Source organism: Glycine max, chromosome 1, assembly GCF_000004515.6.
Source record: "Glycine max cultivar Williams 82 chromosome 1, Glycine_max_v4.0, whole genome shotgun sequence".
NCBI lineage: Eukaryota > Viridiplantae > Streptophyta > Magnoliopsida > Fabales > Fabaceae > Glycine > Glycine max.
Window position 1 is genome coordinate 18,439,563 of NC_016088.4, and position 23,998 is coordinate 18,463,560.

Here is a 23,998-nt window from a genome sequence, read left to right on the forward strand (position 1 = left end):
ACATTCTCTCATAGCTTTACACAGTTGTTTTGGCCTTACTAGTTTTTACAGAAAATTTGTGTGTCACTATGCCACTCTCGTCGCTCCCCTCACTGATTTACTTGGTTCCACTAAGTTTTCTTGGAATACAAATGCTTCAAGAGTGCTTACAGAATAAATAAAAAAGAAGAAGAAAAAGAATGACAATTCTCCTAGTCCTTGCCTTACCAGATTTCTCTCAAATTTTTGTTCTAGAGACAGATGCCACTACAATAGCTATTGGGGCCATTTTGACTTAGAATCACCACCCACTGGCTTTCTTTAGCAAGAAGATGTGTCCCTGCCTTCAGGCCTCCTTAGTGTATGTCTGGGAAATGTATGCCATCACTAAAGCAGTGAGAAAATGGCATCAATATTTGCTCAGAAGACATTTTCACATATACATAGATTAGAAAAGCCTAAACACATTGTTAACTTAAACAATCCAAACTCTAGAACAACAGAAATGGACAGCCAAGCTTCAAGGGTTTCAGTTTGAAATATTTTACAAACCTGGAAAAACCAATCTAGTTGTTGATGCTCTTTCCAAGAAGTATTTTGATGACCCACCATATATGTTTCTCTCTCATCTCCTATCCTTGAGTTGTGTGAGCATTTTGCAGTAGTTTTATTTCTCACATTAAAAGGGCAAAAAGTTAATAAGAAGCTTATCACAGACTCATCTATGAAGGAGAACTTTAGTTTTCAGGACCAATTACTTTATTTCAAGGGTCGTCTATTCAATACCTGATCATAGCTTCAAGTCTAGAAACATTAACAAGGGTTTATGTGAAATCTATGTCTTCTTGTGGGTTAAAGCCTTGAGCTACTAACATAGCTTTGTTCCTTACTACCTTATCTTGTTCATCCAATTTATTTCTAAATGCCCATCTTGTTCCCAAGATGCTTTTGTTCTCAGGCTTGGGAACAAGCATCTTGACATCATTTCCAGTGAACTAGTGGAGTTCTTCTTCCATTGCAATAATCCAATTATTATATGTGATTATTTCATTTATCATCTTAGGTTCTATTTCAAACATGAAAGCATAAGACATAAGATCTTTAAAATGATGATCTGGTTTTGACTCCTTCAGTCTGATCTTCAATAATCTGATCTTAAGGGTGGTAGTTAACAAATTTCTTATCCTTCGTTTGAGGTTGCAAGCTAGATGACTCTCTAGTATGAGGAATAATTTTAGCATACCACTTGGCTTCATCAATGTTAGATGAATAGACAAACCAATCTGCATATATCCAAAATTATCCTCAAGATCTAATAGCTTTCTATCAGTTGTTAGACCATCATTGAACTTATCATGGATGCATTCTTCTATAGTTGAAGTTCTTGAGTTGAAACACTCTATATGCTTTATATGTATTAGAATACCCTATGAGGATCCTTTATCCATTTTTGAATCAAATTTTGCAAGTTGATCTGTGGTGTTTTGAATAAAACACTCACATACGTAAGGATGAAAGTATGAAATATTGGGTATTCTTCCTTTTCATAGCTCATAAGGAGTCTTTTGATCAATGCTCTTATCAATATTCTATTTTGAACATAACAAGTTGTGTTCACTGCTTTTGCCCAAAAGTACTTAGGAATTGAGTTTTTGCAAAGCATGGTCCTAACAGTTTCTTGTAGAGTTCTATTTTTCCTTTCAATTATCCCATTTTGTTGAGGTGTTCTTGGTGAAGAGAAGTTGTGAAAAATACCATTCTTTTAACACAATGATTTAAACTCAGCATTCTCAAACTCAATTCATGTTCACTTCTGATAGAAGAGATGCAAAAATCTTTTTCATTTGAATTCTCTTATAGAATATTTCGAAGACCTTGAAAGACTCATGTTTATGTGCAAGGAAGTATACCCACGTATATCTTGAATAGTCATCAACTGTGACAAAGCCATATTTCTTTCCTCCCAAACTCAACGTTCTATTTAATCTTAACAGATCCATATGCAATGGTTATAATAGTTTGAAAGTGGAAACAACATCTTTAGATTTAAAAGAGATTTTGATTTGTTTCCTTTATTGGCATGCTTCAAAAAGATGGGTTTCCAACAATTCTTAGGCAATCCTTTTTGGATAATTTTGAAATATGTTTTAGACTGACATGCCTGTGTTTTTTTTAGAACAAATCCAACTTTCATCTTCTTTGGATAGCAGACACGTTACATTCTGTTTGCTAAGACCTATCAGATCAATCTCATACAAATTGTTATGTCATCTGACAGTAAAGAAGGACTTACCATCTTTAATTTTGTCTTGACTATACAATGGTCTTTGTTGAAAGACACAATATAACCATTGTCGCAAAATTGACTTATGCTCAACAAATTATATTATAGTCCTTCAACATATAAGATGTTGTCTATGGAGTCTAGAGAAGGAATACCAATTTTACATATACTAATGGTCTTCCTTTTGCCCATGCCTCCAAAGGCAATCGTGCCTCCTTCAATTGGCCTTAGGTAGTGGAAAATAGACCTTTCCTTCCAAGGATATCTACTTAAGGATACCAACTTGAACCATAGCCTTTTCTTTCCAAGGATATCTACAATAGGAACAATATGAGATTTTGGTACCTAAATCTTTTTGGGTTCAGTAGAATTAGTATCCTTGGACATTTTCTTCTTCTTAAGAATACATATGAACTTGGAGTTTCCAGACTTTCCACAAAAGTCACATTTGTTTGAATCAGATTGTGACTTGGAAGATGATGTCCCTTTTTCTAGTCCTAAGCCAAACTTATCATGGGGATATTAATGGAATTTTAAAAGCATAGTTAATGTGTTTGAACTTTCCAAAAACTTCCTAATGTATTTCGTAAGACAAAATTCTTCCTCTCTCAGTTTTTTTTGCTATAGGGGATCCGTCTGTCTTACTGACCTGAATCAAACTCTCTTTTAGAGTCTAGATTTTCTTTTCTAGAACATCATTTGATTTCTTTAGTTCAGTGTTTTCAAAAACAAATGTCTTATATTTTTCTTTATACTTTTTACACCATAGAGAAACCATATGAGTTTTGAAGAAGAACATCATAGGCATATCTTTCTCATTGTTTGATGAAGCATAAGAAGAGGTATCAGACCTAGAACAATTTTCTACCACAAAATTTTCGTCTATGTCTGCCATCAAATAAATGTTGGCTTGTTCATTGTTTGAACTAGTACTATTCTCACTATCTGAGTTGTCATAGGTGACCATTAGACTTTTCTTTTTCTTATCACCAGAGTACCTTCTTTTCTTTAGCTGGGGACACTCAACCTCCATATGTTCATGCTTTCTACATTCAGAGTAGATGATCTTGTTGTTTTCTTCCTTGTATTTCTTTTTGAATCTTGTGTTTTTCTTTTGGAGGAATGCCAAAACTTTCCTTTCTTTATCATCATCTGCTTGAACTTTTTGGACATGAGAGCCACTTCATCATTTATGGATTCTTCGTAACTATTGTCTAAACCATCAGATTCAACCATCCGCACTTTTAGAGCTTTAGAGGAGCTATTACTTTTTTTTTATCTTTTGGAGTTAGTCTCTCAAAACTGGAGGGTCGTGGAATATTTCTTTGGTAGATGACCTCAATTTTGAAGATGGACTTCATGAACTCTTAGGATGCCTAAAAATTCATCCTATGCTAGAGTTTTTAAATTTGTAGCATCTTGGATGATTGTTGTTTTTGGTTACCACACCTTCGGAATGTTGTCTAGGATCTTTAGGTTTACTTGAGCTTTGGTGAAGATGTGTCCTAGAGCTTCAAGCCTATTTATAAGCACTTGAATTCTTTGAAACATATCATCCATAAGTTCTTATTCTTTCTTGGAGAAGCTCTCATAGTGCCTTATCCGAGTGGAAACTTTTCTCAGTTGAACATCTTCGGTTCCTTCACAGTTGATGCCTAACTAATCCTAAATCTCTTTGACTGCCTTCAATCTACAAATATTATTGTACTCATTCCTAGACAAGGCACATGTAAAAGTATAAAGAGCTTTTGTGTTTAGCTCCATTATAGCAAAGTTTGTGTCTACCCATTTTGCTTTTGGTCTAGAAATAGGTATGTCTCCATTTGTGATGATTAGCTAGAGTTTGTATTGAGTGGACTTGATGTACATCTCCATTTTGCCCTTCCAGTAGAGGTAATCCTCTCTTATGAAGCCAGGTGGCCTCGTGAGGAATGCTTCCTTATCAATGAACTGGTTATTATCTACCATTAGGTTCTTTTCCCTCTAGACATTGTTAAGTGCTTAACCCTTAGAGGCTAAGCTCTAATACAAAACTATAAAGACAAATATCACAAGAAGGGAGTTTGAATTGTGATTTTAGAAACTTTAAATCATTTTTTATAGAAAATAAAGTTATTGTCTGAAGAGAAACATAGTAAGACAAATAATAGTTTTTCACAAAAAAACTTTTAGACAATGGAAACAAATTTTACAAAATAGACAAAGTTTTTCAAATCAAAATCAAATTCAAACCCTTGGTTTGTTTAATGCAAAAAAAGAAAGAAAGCATATAAGTCATAAAAATTTACACTGGTTCGTCTCTACCACTGAGACTACGTCCAGTTCTTGGCAAACCACTAAGTTCCATTAACTTCAACAAGTTGCAAGTATTAACCACTACCACTTCTAGCTCTATAACATGAGCTCTACACCAACATTGTTCTAGTATTGTTTGTCCTACGAAGTCACTATTGACTCTATACAAATCATACAAATTTGTTGATTGTTTTCACAATGGCTAACTCTTAATCGTCTTTAAGACAAACATATAATCTCAACACTTAATCTTTGCTCTTAATGTGTTCTATGTGTTTTGAGAGTTTTTTAGAACTATACAGAAATATACAAATATCTTTTCTCATAAGAATTTGAGTGAATGCATAAGTTCGTGTCCATGTCTTCAAATCTTCTGGTATTTATAGGCCTTCTTCAGCAAGTGTTCATTGTCTCTAAACGGATAGATTTCTTCACTTGAGCTTGCTTTTGAAGATTGTATTCGTTAGAGCATTTAATGCTTGCATTAAATGCAGATACTCCTTCATGTTGGAAAACCATTCTTGTAAGCTTTTGTGTTGATAAATTCACCAGAAAACCACTTGCTTTAAGTCATAGCAGGTCTGACACTAGTAGTGTGCATCTTTTAGTGATTTTTGACAACTTCAAGATCTTGAGGTTCATTTATTCTTTATAGGATTTGACAGATCCTAGGAGAATGTCCTTGAAAAATGAATCTAAGACACGGTGCAATAAATGAATTCTTAAACGCCATTGATTTAATGTTGTATCAGATCATGACATGACTCTTTTATCGTCTGATAACACAAACACATATGTATGAGGCATAGTGATGCAATCCTACCCCGCAAGGGCATTGGCTAGAAGACTCCTAGTAGATTGAGCTACAGATCTAAGGGAAGGCCCTAGGGTTCTCATGAGCCTTAGGGTAGATTTTGAGCCCATGGGCTAAGTATGAACCCGCTTATCTTTGTAAATATCCCAATTTTCGTAAACTAGATTAAAAAAGATTGTTATTTATAAATAAATAGAGTTTTAAAAAAATGATGAGATTTTATAAATAAATAAATAAGGAGATATAATTATTAATTAAAATAATGATTTGAGAGAAAATAAAAAGGGTATTTTATTTATTTGTTTGATAGAGAATAAAATAAAGTTTGTTTTTATAAAATAATAAATAAATAGAGTAAATAATAGGTCGTAAATGCCCCTAGCGATAAATAACAACATGATAGGTCAGTTTTCAGACTGACTCCTCAGTCTCCTCTGCCTCACAATTTCGTTTTTCTTTCTTCTCCCAAAACCCTCTCTTTTTTCCGCAGGCCACCTAACCTGTCTTAGAAAAATGACGATCTTGGACTTGTTCACTGTTGGATCGTCGTGAAATTTGAACACTATGTTCGAAGCCCATTTTTGAGAATTCTCACCGTTGGGAATTTTGATATCATGTTTGAGCTGAGAGAAGTACCTTTCGCATTGTAGCCTTTTCCTTTCCCGCAGAAACCCAGAACGGTCTCAGTAAAATTATGATCCCGATTTCGTTAACCGTTGGATTTTCATGAAATTTAGATATGTTGTTTGAAATTCAATTTCGTACATGTTCACCGTTGGGATTTGCTTCGTAAAGGGAGAAAAAGGAATCGCATGAAGACAGTACAAGTGGAGGCTTCAATCTCTTCTCCGTCTCTCTAACGTTTGAGAATTCTATCGGAGCAGTCGAGAGAATAACTGGAGGGATATCAGGGAACCGCTAGAGATGCTGCTATCGCTGGCTGAAGACACATGAGTCTGCTTAGAGGTAAGGGATGAGTTATTCACAATTGGGAACTAGTGAGAACATGTGTAGGGATCCTTAGAGATATCAATTGGAACGAGTTTTTGGGTGTTTTTGCAATTTCATTTTATCCTTATAATTATTACAGTGAATTATATATGTTTGACAGATCAATTGTTGTGAAATTGATATGCTATTGTGTTGAGCGTGAACCCTATAAATTGAGTACTTTTTATAATTAATATGAATTGATGAAATAAAGTAAGGAGAAATTTAGAGAGAGATATTGATTTTGTATTTTCTCTTTTTCTTGCTGTTTAGATTTTTATATATAATTTAAAAAAATTAATATCATAATTGAAACCGACCAATGTGTTCATATAATTATTTAGAATTTATGCATTGAAAGCTTACTTTGTAATTTGTTATTCAATATGATGTACGCTAGTTTATATATATATATATATATATAGAGGTAGTTATTTATATTAATAATTTATGTAAATAATATTCTAGAGTGTTATAGTATGATTCCAAAAATTATTAAGTGTTGGAGTTTGAGAATATTATGGTCAAATTTGATGAACATGTGTATGTTGTACCTTATGAATATCATTGGGAATGTTATGAGATGCTTGATGTGATGTTATGAGATGTTAAAGTGTGGACATGATATTCGATTGTGAATAAGTGGATGTGTTAATACTTGATGTTACATTAATTATATCGTGAGCTATGAATTATACAATAACCCGACCAGTGTTTATGCGCAGTGTTAAAGAGAAAGTGTAGGTTCCTAGTTAGGAACCAGTGTTAAATTATAGTGCAATTGTGTTAAACATGTTTGAAACATGAGTGTGAGGTCGTGGTATTGTATAATTCATGAGCAGTGCTTATAAATGAAATATGTGATGAATTATGAAATGATATGTTGCCTTGAGATTATAATATTGTTATTGAGATTGAGTAAAAGTGTAAAGTAGAACATGTGTTGAATTGTGAAATACGTGAAAACATGTGATGGTGGATTGTGACATTATGAGATGTGAAATTGTGAATGAGTTTTGGTTGTGAATAAGTGTGTGATTAACTCTTGATGTGACATTATTTATGTTGTAAGCTATGAATTGTACAATAACCCGACCAGTGTTATCTTGAGAAAAGTGTAAATGCGCAGTGTTAAAGAGAAAGTGTAGGTTTCCTATTTAGGAACCAATGTTAAAGAGAAAGTGTAGGTTCCTATTTAGGAACCAGTGCTAAATTGTAGCGCAATATGTTGTACGTGCTTAAGACACGAGTGTGAGGCCGTGGGTATTGTATAATTCACTAGCAGTGTCTGTGTGCTAAAATGATTTTAGGGGTTGGACCTGAATCAGGAGGGAGAGGCCCTGACGGACTCTTCGGAGTGTAGGCCTTGGGGGTCACCGGGTTTGAGTGCTCCTTTAAGCCTATGTTGATCCCATATGGTTGGAGCATTCTCGCAAAACATCATGACCCTGACTGGTCTCCCTATGATCTTACTTAGTGAGAGTGACCTGACAAACTCATTGTGTGGTGTGTCTTGTTATGTACTCCTAAGCGCCCCAGGGTGGTTTTTCACTGACATGGTACCACATTGCATATAGGCTTGAGTCTTAGCATAACTGTCTCATGCGCTTGCTAATTATTTATTATGAAATTGAGGTGTTATTATGTCTTGATCAGAGCGTGTGATTCTTGTGTAATGTGATTGATGATTGAAAAGTGTGATTGATGGATGAAAAGTGAACTTTGAATGACAAAGTGGTAGAATTACATGAATTACGTGTAAGTAAGTTTTATTTGGTTTATATGATATGTATATCTAGTTGTCTTGTTTCTCTATTAGTTAGGAATGTGATAACTCACTCCCGGTTTGTTGTTTGTGTTTGGATCCTGTGATGATCTTGAACTTTGTGTTCGGGGGAGCAGATGACTAGGTGAACTGCTTTAAGGAATATTGTGCTGAAGGACGTCGAGACACAACACTCTGATAGGATGTGACATTGGGATATAAGGTTTTATATTAATTCTATGAAGTCTCAGACGGCCTTGTTTGAGCCGATGACTTTATTATTTATTTGGACAATTTTAAAAATGATGTAGAAGAAAGTGATTGTGAACCTTTTATCCCTTTGAAAGACTTGTATTTAAAAATGTAAAAAAAAAATACTTTTAATTAATATTTGAATTTTTATTCCTTTGTTAGTATATAGATGAGGGGTAGAGGGTGTCACATGTGTAGCTAAGCTCTAGCTTCACTACTACAAAAAGCAGTTTTAACATCAGTTTATTAACATCGGTTTTGGACAAAACCGATGTTAAGTTAAACGCGGTGGCATATTTGTAAATAAAGTATTATTCTTAACATCAGTTTTCCAAAAAATCGATGTTAATGCATACACATTAACATCGGTTTTTGAAAAATCGATGTTAACATCATTAGTTAACATCCGTTTTTCAAAAACCGATGTTAACATTAGTTAACATCGGTTTTTGAAAAAACCGATGTTAATATAAACTTTTTTTTAATTATTTATATATTTAAAAAAAAACATATATTGCGTTATTAATTATATTTTAATTAAAAAAATAATAATTAATAAACAATAATAAATTCAAAAGGTAAACATTTAAAAATTAAAATAAATTTTTAAAATGAATTCAAAAAAATCTTCATAAAAAGGTAAATGGAGAATATTGTTTAAAAATTCTATGAAATCCTACTATATTTATGTTATCGTATTATCTTTAAATTAAAAATAAATTAAAATATTTGTATATATTAATTTGATTTATTGAAAATATATGTTACAGTGGTTTAATTTAAATAATTATAGTTATCTCATATATTTGTAGGATTTAAAAAAAAATGATATTTTCATTATTTCTAAACAAAATTTTCAGAACAAAAATAAAAATATTTTCATGAGACACGAAAATTATGTTTTAAGTCTTTAAATTTAGAGTTTTTCCGTAAAAAAGCATTTTGCCAGTACGAGTGGCGGGAACCGCCACATGGACAGCAACTCGCCAACTCCACTGGCGAGTCCCCCTCAAAAACAGACCCCCTGGAAAAAGTTTCAAAACAGCCCCTTTTTGGGAATTAGTTTCTAAAAGGGACCTAGTTTGAGCAATTTGCCGCAGGGTTACTAACAAATATGAAATATATGTCAAGTTCACTAAATAAAACGTTACCCAAAGAAAAGACTTCAAAAAGAAAATATGAAATATTATATTTATTAAAATAATATATAATCAACTTAAATAATATGATAAATGATATATTCATTGTTGGACTTTAATTACATGTATGACTTTTCATTTTTTATAATTTTTTTAAAATATTATTATAACATTTAATATATGAAAATATTTATGTTTCTTATTATTATTTAGAAGAAAAAATCATATAAAGTATATGTCGAATAATAAAATTTAAATATATAACTTTTATTACTTAAAGTAACATATACCAAGGACAATATTTTTCCCCAAAACTTTCAGAAATAAACATATAGTTTCAAATGCATAAAAAAATCCCCACAAATAAAAAAAAGGCATTTTGTGGATCATTTATGTGATAAAATATATAGCACTGTCGTGTATCCTCGATTGAATCATTTCCCCATGCTTGATTGAATAATTATAGAAATATTCATATTAAATTAAAGGATTCTTATATATTTTGTCAAAAAAAAATCCTTTATTACTAAAAAAAATAAAATAACCTGTGATTTAGTAAAATTGATGTTTTAGCAAAACCTAAACCCCAAATCTTTTCACGCAGTCTCTCTCTCTCATGCTCTCGCCACCACAAAAATGGTGCTTCCTTGAAACTTGGTGAAACCTAGGTAAGTGAAATGCGGTTTTATCTCTTCCTTGTTTTGCTGTGCAGTTTCATTTTTCTACCATTCTTATATTGATTTTGTGTTGGAAGCATAGCAGGGACCACGCGTAGCAGGGACCACGAGGACAAGGAGTGGCCGCGGGTGAGGGTCGATAACGCTAACCGAATTTTGTTACGCTTTTGTCACGTGTATATAATGCTTGTTCGAATCGATTCTGCATTTTTTTTCTTTTCAAACTAACATTTCTTTGTTGCTTTTAGCTATACGTTTTGCTGCAGCTTTCCTCGGGACCTTGTCGGCGACCGTACCCGTTGGATGAACAATGCGAAGAGGTATGTTTGTTGAATAGTATTTTTTTTGGAGGAAAAAGAAGGAATCATGTTAAGTCCGTCTTTTGTGTTTATTTTTTTTATTATTGCGTAGGTAAGGTTGAAACCTAAAAATTCAAAATTCAAAATTGATTTAGCCATTGATCTGGAGTCAGATAATATTGACAAAGAGTTTGCCAACAAATACAACACCACGAAGCAGGTTTGTTCGTTATCTCTTACAATGTTAACCCGATGATGCTCCTAAGTTAACAAACTACAAAAGTAAAACTAAAATAACTGATGTGTTTTGTTAAATATGTGATAGCGAAGGTTCCAGGGCTCCTTGCCTCTGAAATTAGCAATTTAATTTCCCAAGATATATCAGTGCTCCCTGATAATATGTGTGCTACTTGTTTAAAATTAACAGCCATCAAAATGCTTATTTGTTGGTTCCACTTGCTGGTGCTACGAATGGTGTGTGAAATAGATATAAGTATAATGTAAAATACCAAAAGAGATTATACTTAGGCATTTTCGTCCTATTTATACCACTCTCAATTTTGTTATTTTGGTGTTTCTTACACACGGTGAGGTGGGAAATTCCTCTAAAGGCGATTCTCATAACAATCACTACCTCTGGCAAATCTTAGGTTATCATCCGGTGCTTCGTGGTTGTAACAAGGTTCATCCTTTATTAGGATATTCTTGATATAGGCTTTTGGGCCTAGCTATTGGGTTTAGGAAAGTGGAATGTTTGACAACTAATTATTGAACTTGATGCAGTTTGCTTTGTGGTCTGTTAGGTAAAAATTGTAGATGCCATTTAATTTTTACTAACTTGATGTTTCAGGTGCATGTGGATGCCCGTTGGTCCCACCTCCTCAAGTTCGTTGTTTTCCCTATAATCAAGTAAGTATCTACGAATTGAACAATTGAACTCCATTTCAATGCTATTTCTATTTGTTAATATAACCACATTTATATAATTTATCTTTACTAGTTAACTAAATTATTTGCCAGAGTGATGCTAATTAGATATTCTCATCAAATGACAGAATACACCTGGACTGCCTTTTTATATAAATTAAAATTAATTTATACATAAATTAAATATAACATTGTGATGCTACGATAATTTAAAATTAATTTATACATAATTATTTGCCAAAGTGATGCTATGTCGTTAAATTTTATATGGATAAGGTGATATATAGTGACATACTATCATTTTCTATTAAGCCATGATTATCAATTACCTTTCCATTTTATTTTTTAGTTAATTGAATTTTTTAACTAGTATAACAACCATTTTATAAAATTTATTTATGTTTGACTTACTCTGCATCTACCTCTAAAGAAACAGGGAGAAATTTCTTTATTTCTTTATTTCTTTATTTTTCATGTCTATTTAGCTTAATTAAAAAACTCCACTTCTGTTTTAAAAAAAAAGACTCACACTTTTTTTTATTTTTAAATCAGTATCCTAAGATAAATAATAGTAAACGTTTAATATTTAATAATAAAAGTATCATTTTATCGTCCCTTAATTAACGTTGATTGAATACTGCTTATTTGATCTTAATGTATTAATTTATATATATATATATATATATATATATATATATATATATATATATATATATATATATATATATATATATATATTTTGATGCAGTAAATAACTTTAGTGTATGCCCATCACGATAAGTATATAATTAATGAATTTAATTAAACTACTGTTATGTTTCTTTGTTAGTTAGTTTTAGGATGGTTGAACCATGATTTTTTGAAATTAGAAAAAATCTTATTTAATTTTGAATTTAATTAAAATATTTTTCAATAAAAAAATTATTAGTTTGGCCTCGAATATAAACCAAAAAATATAAATTCACAATAGTAAAAAATGTTAGTTAACTTTATTTAATTTCATCAATGTCATTTGAAAAACTGAAATTCATTTCCTAAACAATCCTCTTTACGCTCTCACCAAAGTAATAAATAATAAATAAATAGCTATTGGCTCACGATTGCTCTGTAACAATTTTTTATTTTATTTTTTATAGTTATTCCAACGAACATAAATTGATTAATTAATTAATTAATTAATTAATCATACTTGGTTAAACAGGCTATCTGTTGAGAAGCTAGCTTCCACTGTGCTTTGGAAACTCTCCACTCCATGCAGCTATACTGAAACGGAGTCCTGGTATTCCTTCTAATTCACACCAAATTACTAGCTTGATTTTTTTTTCCCGCACATTAATGAATATATATATATATATATATATATATATTTATGGTATTTTAGTTTAACTAAGAACTTAGTTTATAACTTATAGAACTGGATTTATGATATTATTATATGATTTGCTTCAGGCACTTAAACATCACAAAAAAAATTAATTCACGAGTAGATCGATTTGAAGTTCACGTCACATCAGCCTTAAAGTTCCATTAGAATAAGATATGATGATTTGAATTTCACGTCATTATTCATGAAAATGTCACAATAAATAGAGCCATACACAATCAATAACTTTCACCCCAAGATACCACTTGAAAACCCAGCATGGCCATATACATTTCAGTATTTAACAAATGTCAGTACATGTCTACAGTAAAGCACATTTCTCTGATGAGAAAAATTCTTTTAATTTTATGAAATTAAGAGTTCAAAGATAGTTCTTGGTATCCAATATCATTTTATGACTCCCTTCCAATGAAAGAGAATTCATTAAGTATGAACCACAAACTAATAGTAAGAACTAAGTAAATATGAGTGTAATACATGATACTTCTGAAGAGCAGTCCAAGACTGGAAATCCTTCCACTGACCCAACATAAGACACCTGCGAGTAACAAAAACAAAATTAAGTACAAAATGAACACGATATCCCATGTTATGCGAATTTCAGAATCTCGAGTCAAATTGTGTTAAATTTAAGAACTCTCCTTTCTAGAATAAATTTAATATAATTTAGAATAAATTGTTCTCATATCTTCTGAGCGCTTATTATACTTAATCTTACTCTTTTTTTTATCATACGCAAGATTGTCTTATGTAGGTGTTCATTCAATTATTTCTTTGATTCTTGCTTTCATTTTGGACCGTGCTACTCATCATCACAGGTACAAATGTTTGTTACCAATGAATATTTTTATTACGTGTTCACTGCCATTAATGACAATTGATATATGCTATACAAATTGTGTTCATGATGAGTGAACCTTAGATTCCCGTTTGAGATTGGATGCAATGATTCTTGCGGATAGTTTGCATTAATCATTGTATTCAATCTTGAATTGTCCGTTTGGAAAGTTTGGGGAGACTGATATTTTTATAGTAGATTCATGTGTTAAGGTTAAAATTATTTTGTTTAATTTGATGAAATTTTGGTAATGCATTTCTAGTTGTTCTCTGAGTGCATACTTGATTATCGGGAAGTTAATTTCACCGATTTCATGTCGTGTACTTGGAGACCAATGCGAAATGCTGCCAAAATTTTGTCAAATTTAACAAAATAGAATTAACCCTGATGTATGAAGCTACCATAAAAGACGATCTTCCTGAATGGGATAGGGTCACACCTTTAATAAAAAAGTGAGATTTTCATGCATTGAATAACTTTGAGAGTATGACCGAGTTATTACTTAGATGGATCGAAGTTGGATGAATGAAAGTCGCATCAGCCCAGAATATGAGGAAGGCGTCGAGCAATTCTTACAATTTGCTTCACAAAGAGGTCAACCGGATGAAGATGGAAAATATTATTGTCCTTGCATCAATTGTTTGAACGGAAGACGACAAATACTGGATGACATACGAGAGCATCTGTTGTGTGATGGAATTAAGAGAAATTATACGACGTGGATATGGCATGGTGAAATGACAGACATTCAGAGTGGGCAACAATCCGAACCGTTTGATGTAGAAATGGGAGATCGCTTGGAGGATATGATTCGTGACCTTGGACAAGAGTCTTTCCAGCAAGCACATGCCCCTGTGTATGAAAGATTGCAGGGTGACTCAAAGAAGCCTTTGTATTCGGGGTGCAACAATTCCTTGACGCTATTGTCGGCGGTGTTAAGTCTGGTTAATGTCAAGGCCAGATATGGATGGAGTGACAAAAGCTTTACTTCATTGCTTCAAATAGTGCACGATCTGCTTCCACAGGATAACACATTGCCTAAAAGCTACTATCAGGCAAAGAAGATATTGTGTCCGATGGGTATGGAGTATCAGAAGATTCATGCTTGCCCTAATGATTGCATACTGTACAAACATGAATTTGAAGAAATGTCAAAATGCCCTAGGTGTGGGGCGTCACGGTACAAGGTGAAGGATGATGAGGACTGCAGTTCTGATGAAAACTCAAAGAAGGGCCCTCCAGCGAAGGTGTTGTGGTATCTTCCCATCATTCCAAGGTTTAAGCATTTATTTGCTAATGAGGACGACGCAAAAGATCTTACCTGGCATGCAAATGGGAGAAAATCTGATGGAATGGTCCGTCATCCAGCTGATTGCTCCCAGTGGAGGAAGATTGATAGTTTGTATCTGAATTTCGGCAAAGAGGCAAGAAATCTTAGACTTGGACTAGCCAGTGATGGAATGAATCCATATGGCAATTTAAACACTCAACACAGTTCATGGCCAGTTCTACTAGTAATTTACAATTTTCCGCCTTGGTTGTGCATGAAGCGAAAATACATGATGTTGTCTATGATGATATCAGGCCCAAGACAACCAGGAAATGACATTGATATTTATCTAAGTCCGTTGATTGAAGACCTGAGAAAGTTGTGGGATGAGGGGGTTTTAGTGTTTGATGGGTTTCGCAAGGAGACTTTTCAAATGCGTGCAATGCTATTTTGTACCATTAATGACTTTCCAGCATATGGGAATCTCAACGGTTACAGTGTTAAGGGTCATCTTGCATGCCCCATCTGTGAAGAAGACACAAGCTACATACAACTGAAACATGGTAGAAAAACAGTGTACACTAGACATCGCCGTTTTCTAAAAGCTCATCACCCTTACAGAAGATTGAAAAAAGCTTTTAATGGAAGTTAAGAGCGCGGACACCGTTAACTGGTGAGCAGGTCTTCCAGCGGGTTGAACACCTAAATACTGTATTTGGAAAGACCCAAAAGAAGGATAAAAGTAAGAGTTGCATATGGAAGAAAAGGTCCATTTTCTTTGATCTTCCGTACTGGTCTGATCTAGATGTTAGACATTGTATTGATGTTATGCATGTAGAGAAAAATGTATGTGACAGTGTCATTAGGACACTCCTTAACATTCAGGGCAAGACGAAAGATGGTCTAAATACCCGTCAAGATCTAGCTGACATGGGCATACGATCGCAGTTGCATCCAAGGTCTGATGGTAAAAAAATATACTTGCCTCCAGCTTGTCATACTTTATCCAGAAAGGAGAAGATCAGTTTGTGCCAGTGTCTGCGCCAGGTTAAAGTACCACAAGGATACTCTTCAAATATTAAGAGCCTTGTGCAGTACAAGGAGCTTAAACTGGTGGGGTTAAAGTCTCATGATTGTCACGTGTTGATGCAACAATTGTTAGCCGTGGCCATACGAGACATTTTGCCTAACAAAGTCAGGTTAGCCATAACTCGCCTGTGCTTTTTCTTCAATGCCATATGTAGCAAAGTCCTTGATCCGGTCAAGTTTGATGACTTGGAAAACGAGGCTGTAATTATACTGTGCTAGTTGGAGATGTATTTTCCTCCTGCTTTCTTTGACATCATGGTCCACTTAATTGTTCACTTGGTCAGAGAAATCAAATGTTGTGGTCCTATTTATCTGCGCTGGATGTACCTGGTTGAGCACTACATGAAGATCTTAAAAGGGTATACCAAGAATCTACATCGTCCAGAAGCATCTATTGTTGAAAGGTACATCGCAGAAGAAGCCGTTGAATTTTGTTCAGAGTACATTGAAAAGGCTAAACCTGTTGGCCTTCCTGAGTCTCTCCATGATGACAGAGTGGGCGGTAAGGGTTCAAGAGGACTGCATGTTATCACTCCAAGTGTAGAAGATTTGTTACAAGCTCACTTGTATGTATTGAATAACAGTAATGAAGTTTTGCCATACATAGTTCAGCATGAACATTTACTGTTTGTGTTTTCAAATGTAAGTGGGTTGACAGCAACACCGGTGTGCGAACTGATGATGTAGGATTTACATTAGTAGACTTAAAGAAACTAGCTTACCAGAATGACCCTTTCATCATGGCAGAACAAGCTAAGCAAGTATTTTATGTGCAAGACCCTTGTGATGAAAGGTGGTCTGTGGTTCTAAACGGGAAAACAATTGGTGTTAATGTAGAAGATGATGATTCATACATGGACACTTATGTTAGTCCTTTGTCTATGCAAATGACTTCTAACAACGTCGGAGAAGAAGAAGCTGACGACGTTCATGCTAATCGTAATGATCATGATGAAGGAGAATTAATTTACATCGTCTAACGTAATTTTCTAATATAATATTTCATTTCGGTACATTCATTTACATAACTCTACAGTGTTTTTTGATAATATTAACTAACTCAACTTTTTCTCTTTAAAGGACCATGGCTACTCCACCTGCCTCACCTCCTCCTCCTCTTCCTCCTCCTCCTGCAGACGCTGATGCGTCTCCATCTACGTTGAAGCGGACACGCAAGGCGACACGGCTACGATCATTGGCCACTAGACCACCTGGGGCAGAAAGACCTGTGGTCAACGTCGATCCTGCTACCGGCAAGGCCGACGGTCCCCACAAGAAGAAATTAAGAACATATTTGGGGATTGTCGCTCGTGATAAGGTCGACGTGACATATGACACCTGGAAGGAAGTCCCTACTACTTAGAAGGATTTGATATGGGAGGATATTCAGGTATTTGAGTTTTCTTCGTTGATTTTCTTTAATAGTCTAAATTTGTTATTTACTTACAATAAAACCTAATTTATTGTCTGTCAGGCGGAATTTCAAATCCCTGAAGCTTCTGATAGTAGGACAAAGAAGAAAATTATTCAGATTGTCGGCGAGCGCTGGAGGCAGTTTAAATCTGACTTGACTAGGAAATGGGCACTTGCAGTCGACAAGGACGGTGCGAACGACATTGTCTGTGAAAAATATGGCATTAGCAAGGAGAAATGGACTCAGTTTTGTCAGACTCGCAGAGACCCCTCGTGAGAGGTATGTACTTTGTCATTTTAGTTGTTTTCCACAACAAAATCACTTCTTATAATTTATTGTAATAATCATTTTCATTAATGTTATACTTTTGCAGGATGTACGGAAAAAGGCATAGGCCTCCCAGAAGCAAAACACTGCCCCCCACGTATTGTCTCGTGGGGGTTATGAATATTTAGAAGAAAAGCTCATGGCTGAGAAGACAAAGAAAAGACTGGAAGAAGCTGCCCAGTCTGGAAGCACTGAGGGAATCATTGACCCTCCATCTCCCATCAGACGCCACGTGAAATGGAAGATGGCCCGCACGAAGAAAACTGGACAGATGACGTTTGAGGCAGCAAAGGAAATAGCTGACAGGATTGTAAGTCATTTTTAATTAATAATTGTAATTATCTTTGTGTATTTTGTGAATTCCTTGGACAAATATGTGTTCGGTACAGGATTCTTTGGACGAGCAGGCGTCACAGGGATCGTTCGTCCCTCATGGACGTCAGGATATCCTGACTGCTGCCATTGGGCGACCAGAGCACCCTGGCCGTGTTCGTGCTATTGGAGCCGGTGTCACCATAAAGCAATACTTTGGATCAGCTTCACGAACATCCCGCAGTTCTTCCTCCATGCCTCTTGAAGACCTAGAACAGCTGACCCAACAAATCAGAGACCAACTGGAGGAGTCAATCACATAAAAAGTGACTCGAAAGATGATGGAATCCTTCAGCCTGATGCAGTCCCAGTTTCAGTCTCAGATGCAATCACAGGGAATTGCACTACCTCTAGAGCCAGAGGTTGGTCCCTCAGGTCCTCGTGTTAGCACAAAGGAGAGTTGTGTTGTTCCCTCAGGGAACGATCCAGGGACGGGTGACTCAGACAAATGCGGCCTATATATTGAAGAAAATCCTTCCCGCTTGGTTGCCCTAGGAAGACTTTACGAGGGATCCACAACAGTTCACAACATCCCTTTGTTGCATGGCCAAGTCAAGGTTGGTGTTGAGGAGGTTAAAGATACAGAGGCTCTCGTTCCTGTACCCACTGACGAGGTTACCTTAGTGGGACAGACACTTAACACTTTCCTTGCTTGGCCAACACATCTTGTGAAGCGTTTATCAGAACAAGTATTTTACTCTGATTATATATTTATTTTTTTCAATTAATTTGTTCACTGTAATCAAAACTTTCTAATTAACTATGTTTTATCAATAGGCAGCTGTGTCTCCAACAAAACCTCCAGAGAGCCCGGATGAAGAGGTCGATGATCCCCTGTACCTGATGACATTGACCATCCCACAACTGTTTTTGAAGCCGCTCCAGGTTATGTGGGATGCTACCATATTCGGGGTGTTTAATCAAAACTTCCCGTTGTAAATAAAGCACGAAGATCTCTCTGAAATTGCACATGGTGGTCAATGTCTCAGCATATCTGTTATACAGTTGTGGATTCTGTAAGTCATTTTAGATTACTATTAATTACCAAAGTAATTGTTTTAAATTCATACATAATTAACTTTGACTTAACAACACAGCCATCTGACTGACACAAGTGTGCGAGCGGGGAATTCTGATGTGTATGGATTCCTCGAGCCACAGTCCATTCAGAGATCTGGGCAATCACAATTTGAATCCGAAAGTTACATCAAGAGTTGGATACAGAGTTCAAAACGAGATGTTTACCTTGGAGCCTATCTGAATAGGTAAGTTAAACACAATAATTGAATTTAAATAATCTATACTACTACAATAACCCATATTCGTCTCTACTGCAGTGGACACTGGCAAATGGTCGTCATTCTACCTAAGGAAAACCTAGTTGTCTGGTTTTGTTCTTTGCATAACAGGCCAGACAACTACCTTAAGGGAATAATTAACAGGTCCGTATTGTTTTCAATACATTTTCATTGGCATAACTCAATAACATCAATATTTTAATGTTCCTTATATTCAACACTAGTGCTTTGAAAGGACTTGATGATACTCCACAACCGAAATCCAAGGCTGCTGCTAGGTGAATTGTTGTTAAGGTACGTGATTTAAATAAAAGTTTTACTTATATATATTTTATGTGTGTGTACACTAATTGTAGTTAACGTTTAATTAATATCCAAATTTCATTATGTATTTAGTGTAATAGACAAAAAGGAATCACTGAATGTGGCTACTACGTGATGCACTGCATGTCCACGATAATCTTAGGATCTTTCAGGAATAATTGGGAGACGGTAATTGTTTATTACAAACAAATTTGGTTTTTTTATAATTGTTATTACATTATTAATTTATTTTTTTATTTGATCATGCAGTATTTTAATGAAGTTAGACCATTGGAAGCAGAGAGATTCAAGGCACTTCGCATACAGTGGGCACAGTATTATCTAAAAGTTAGAAATCAAACATAGGATGTTAGGCAACTATGTAACTTTAGGTTAATTAATTAGTTTACGTACTTTGCATTACATTTTTTACAATTGTTGTTTCATCTTAACATTAAACAACCTTTGTTGATAGCTAGTTTTTTGCTAAAATCTATTTGAAAACTGAATGCAAATGATATATGTTGTGTGCTGTGTGGTCTGATTTTAAATTTATAGGTTAAATTTTGGTTTTTTTGTAAAAACAAAGACATTATATAAAAAAATTCCTGAAAACAACATCGGTTTTTTATAAAAACCGATGTTAACGTGGGTTAACATCGGTTTTTTTATAGAAAAACCGATGTTAACTGTCAATAGCAACACATTCGTTAACATCGGTTTTTTGAAAAAACCGATGTTAACTGTCAATAATAACACATTCGTTAACATCGGTTTTCTGTAAAAAACCGATGTTAAAATTCAATAGTAACACATTCGTTAACATCGGTTTTTTATAAAAACCGATGTTAACTGTCAATAGTAACACATTCGTTAACATCGGTTTTTATAAAAAACCGATGTTAACTGTCAATAATAACACATTCGTTAACATCGGTTTTTTTATAAAAAACCGATGTTAACAACCGATGTTAACGTGGGTTTACATCGGTTTTTTTAAAAAACCGATGTTAACTGTCAACAGTAACACATTCGTTAACATCGGTTTTTTGTAAAAACCGATGTTAACTTTCAACATTAATATACATTTTCTGGGTGTAATTCATATTAGCCACATCGGTTATTTATATAACCGATGTTGGTAATTTTACGTTAACATCGGTTTTTGAAAAACCGATGTTAACGATAATACTATCAACGTCGGTACTTTCAACATCGGTTGAAAAACCGATGTTGAAAGTCATAAATAACCAATGTAGAAAGCATATTTTCTAATAGTGCTTCTTAAGGAATCTTCTTAAGGAAGCTTCTCAAGGAGGTGAGCTTAGTTATGAGAGGGGTGTGTGTAGCTAAGCTCTAGCTTCTCAAGGAAGTTTTCTCAAAGAAGCTTCTCAAGGAAGTTTTCTCAAGAAAGCTTCTCAAGGAAGCTACCTAGTCTATAAATAGAAGCATGTGTAACACTTGTTGTAACTTTGATGAATGAGAGTCTTGTGAGACACAACTCAAAGTTCAACTTCTCTCCCTTTTTTTCCTTCAATTTCATGCTCCCCCCTCTCTCTTTCTCTCCCTCTTTCTTTTCCTCCATTGAAGCATCCTTCCAAGCTTCTTATCCAAGGCTCATCTTGGTGGTGAAGCTTCTTCTTCCATGGCTTATTCCCTAGTGGATGGCGCCTCCTCTCACCTCTTCTCCTTTGTCTTCCGCTGCATCTCCATGGTGGAAAATCACCATTAAAGGACCTCATTGAAGCTCAAAGATCCAGCCTCCATAAAAGCCCCACAAGCAAGCTTCCATCACATAGTCTGATATCGCATAAGACACAATTTTTAACCTTTGTATTTATTTGCATTTAATCAAAATTTTAAGGCTCCTGATTCATCTTAAGACATAAATGTCTTTTGACTTAACATGCATGCTAGTATTTTTAGCTTTCCAAGCCATTATTCTCATTTATGAAACTCTATCAGTTAAAACTAAGTATTCTCAACTTGCCAGGTGATAATACTATCTTGCATAGACTTTGAGAATTTTTAACTAGGTTACTAAATTATTTGTCATACTTAAATATGCCCCTAAACCATTTTTTTAATTGGATCTTGAAGTTGCATGTGTTTTTTAAATTAGGTCCATAGTTGGGTCTTAAAACTTGTATTTGTTTTTTAATTAGATCCCACCAGGGACCTAATTAAAAAAGCAAATACAAGTTTAGGAACCCCATTGAAATAAGAAAATAATTTTAAAACCTAATTAAAAATTGCCAAATAATTTAGAGACCTAAAAATTAATTTAACATAGAAAGTAACATAGAAGATTTTATTGTTATAGGTCAACAAATTCAAACTCTAACTATTTAGTTTTGGCATTCAGTGTCACATTGTTCATGCTTAACGTGCCTTCACACATTCAAAGGGGTTTAAAGTCCATTTTCTAGATTTTTATCATGCGCTTAATGTGGTCGTAAATGATGCCAATGATGTGATGAAAGTTCAGGAGTGATTAGAATCCAAGGGCGGTGATATGTTTGTGGCAATTGTACGATGTGCGATTTGGGAGAGATTTTCCGCCAAAATTGTCTTTGAATGGTCTTCATTATTTGGGAGAGATTTTCCACCAAAATTGTCTTTGATTTGGGAGAGATATACCACATATTTAAGCAATTAAAATACAAAAGGGTTCCTTTTTTTGGCAAACAAACATATACTTAAATATGTGTGTGTATTGTAATTTACTTTTAATTTAAATAAGAAACTATATTTCTATCTTTCCCACTTATTTCTCTCTCTCCTATTTCTTCTCTCACACATCACTAGAATGAATTTTTCATTCATCTTCCCACATCCTCGCACAGTGATCGCGACGATGATGCCGAGGACGAGGTGTCATTGGCGATGGTTTCAGGTTGTCGAGATGGAGTTCTTATTGCGATGAATTCGCGACAGGAATGGTAGAAGATGAATGGGGAATAGAGGATACATGTGATGGAATGAGGGAGGGAACAAATCCTGAATGTCCCAAAATATTAAAATCCCAAGAACTACATTATGCCTATTTCCTTATTTCACTTTGAGATGACAATTCTAGAACCACGAGTACAGGGACGAAATCAGGAAAATATTTCACATGGTAGACAAAATAAAGAGGATTTAAATATGTTTTTATTCCTTTAAAGTTGGATAATTATTTATCTTAGTCCTTCAAAAAAGAATTTATTTCTATTAGTCCTTCAAATTTTTGAAAAACTATTTTTAATTCCTGTCATTCTTTATGCTAATAATGTTATAATTTGTGGCTATTTGTCAAAGTCATTTTTTAATTTAATTTCTTTAAAAATAATTTATTGCAATTTAAAATATACAAAATATGTAAAAAAATTACAACAATTCTACATCTATATTTTTATTTTTAATCAGCATATTATACTGTAATTTTTGATTCTTGATTACAACAATTCTACATCTATATTTTTATTTTTAATCAGCATACTATACTTTTGAAAAATTACAACAATTCTACAACAATTTCTTTTCAATTCTTGATTTTTTTTTAAAAACTCTTTCATGATTTATTCGGTTGTGAATGTCTTTGGAATATATTTTTAATAAATTGTTAAAGTATTAGCAAGAAATTCATCTTCCATTTTATTGTGAAGCCTTGTTTTCACAAGCATCATAGGTGAAAAAGCAGGTTCTATGAAAGTAATTGAAATTAGAAGAGTTAACACAAGACTAATTACTCTATCAATTATACGATAAATTGTGGATCTTCTTGAAGATGATAATACTTTTCATAACTCAGAAAGTGTGGATATATCTAGAAATTTAGAATATTTTAATATATAATCAATTTCATAATGTTGTAATTGAATCTTCAAGTTAACCTTCTGCTTATCGGTGAAATCCTTTGGATAATATTTATTAGATAAAAGCTATTTTGTGTTTTAAAGATAAAATAAAAAAAGATATATTTTTTTAAATATAAAAAACTTTTAAGATAAAAGCTTTTTTCCCTAAAAAGAAAAACTTTTGTTTCTTATAATGAAACAAATAAATAAATCGGATTGTTTCTTAGTAAAAGATAAAAGTTGCATACTCTGCATACCCTATACATATATTAGAAGCGGGGCAGTGGTTTTTTTCTTTGTAGATATTAAGTAAAAAAAATTCTCAGGGGGGGCGACAATACACAGTTCCACCCCTGCACGAGTAAGGAATGATGTTGTTGAATGTTGAAGTCATCAACATGTTGCCATGCACGCACGGAGATCAACAGTAATATCATTATATT

General features: G+C 34.0%; 1 long non-coding RNA gene across 1 annotated transcript; it reads left to right on the top strand.

Moving 5' to 3' along the window:
- The first annotated feature begins 19,648 nt into the window (after window positions 1-19,648).
- On the top strand, window positions 19,649-20,148 carry LOC106794592 (uncharacterized). The gene is made up of 3 exons (XR_001382736.3): window positions 19,649-19,707; window positions 19,810-19,905; window positions 19,987-20,148. It is a non-coding gene; the product is annotated as an uncharacterized lncRNA (long non-coding RNA).
- Window positions 20,149-23,998: the final 3,850 nt, after the last annotated feature.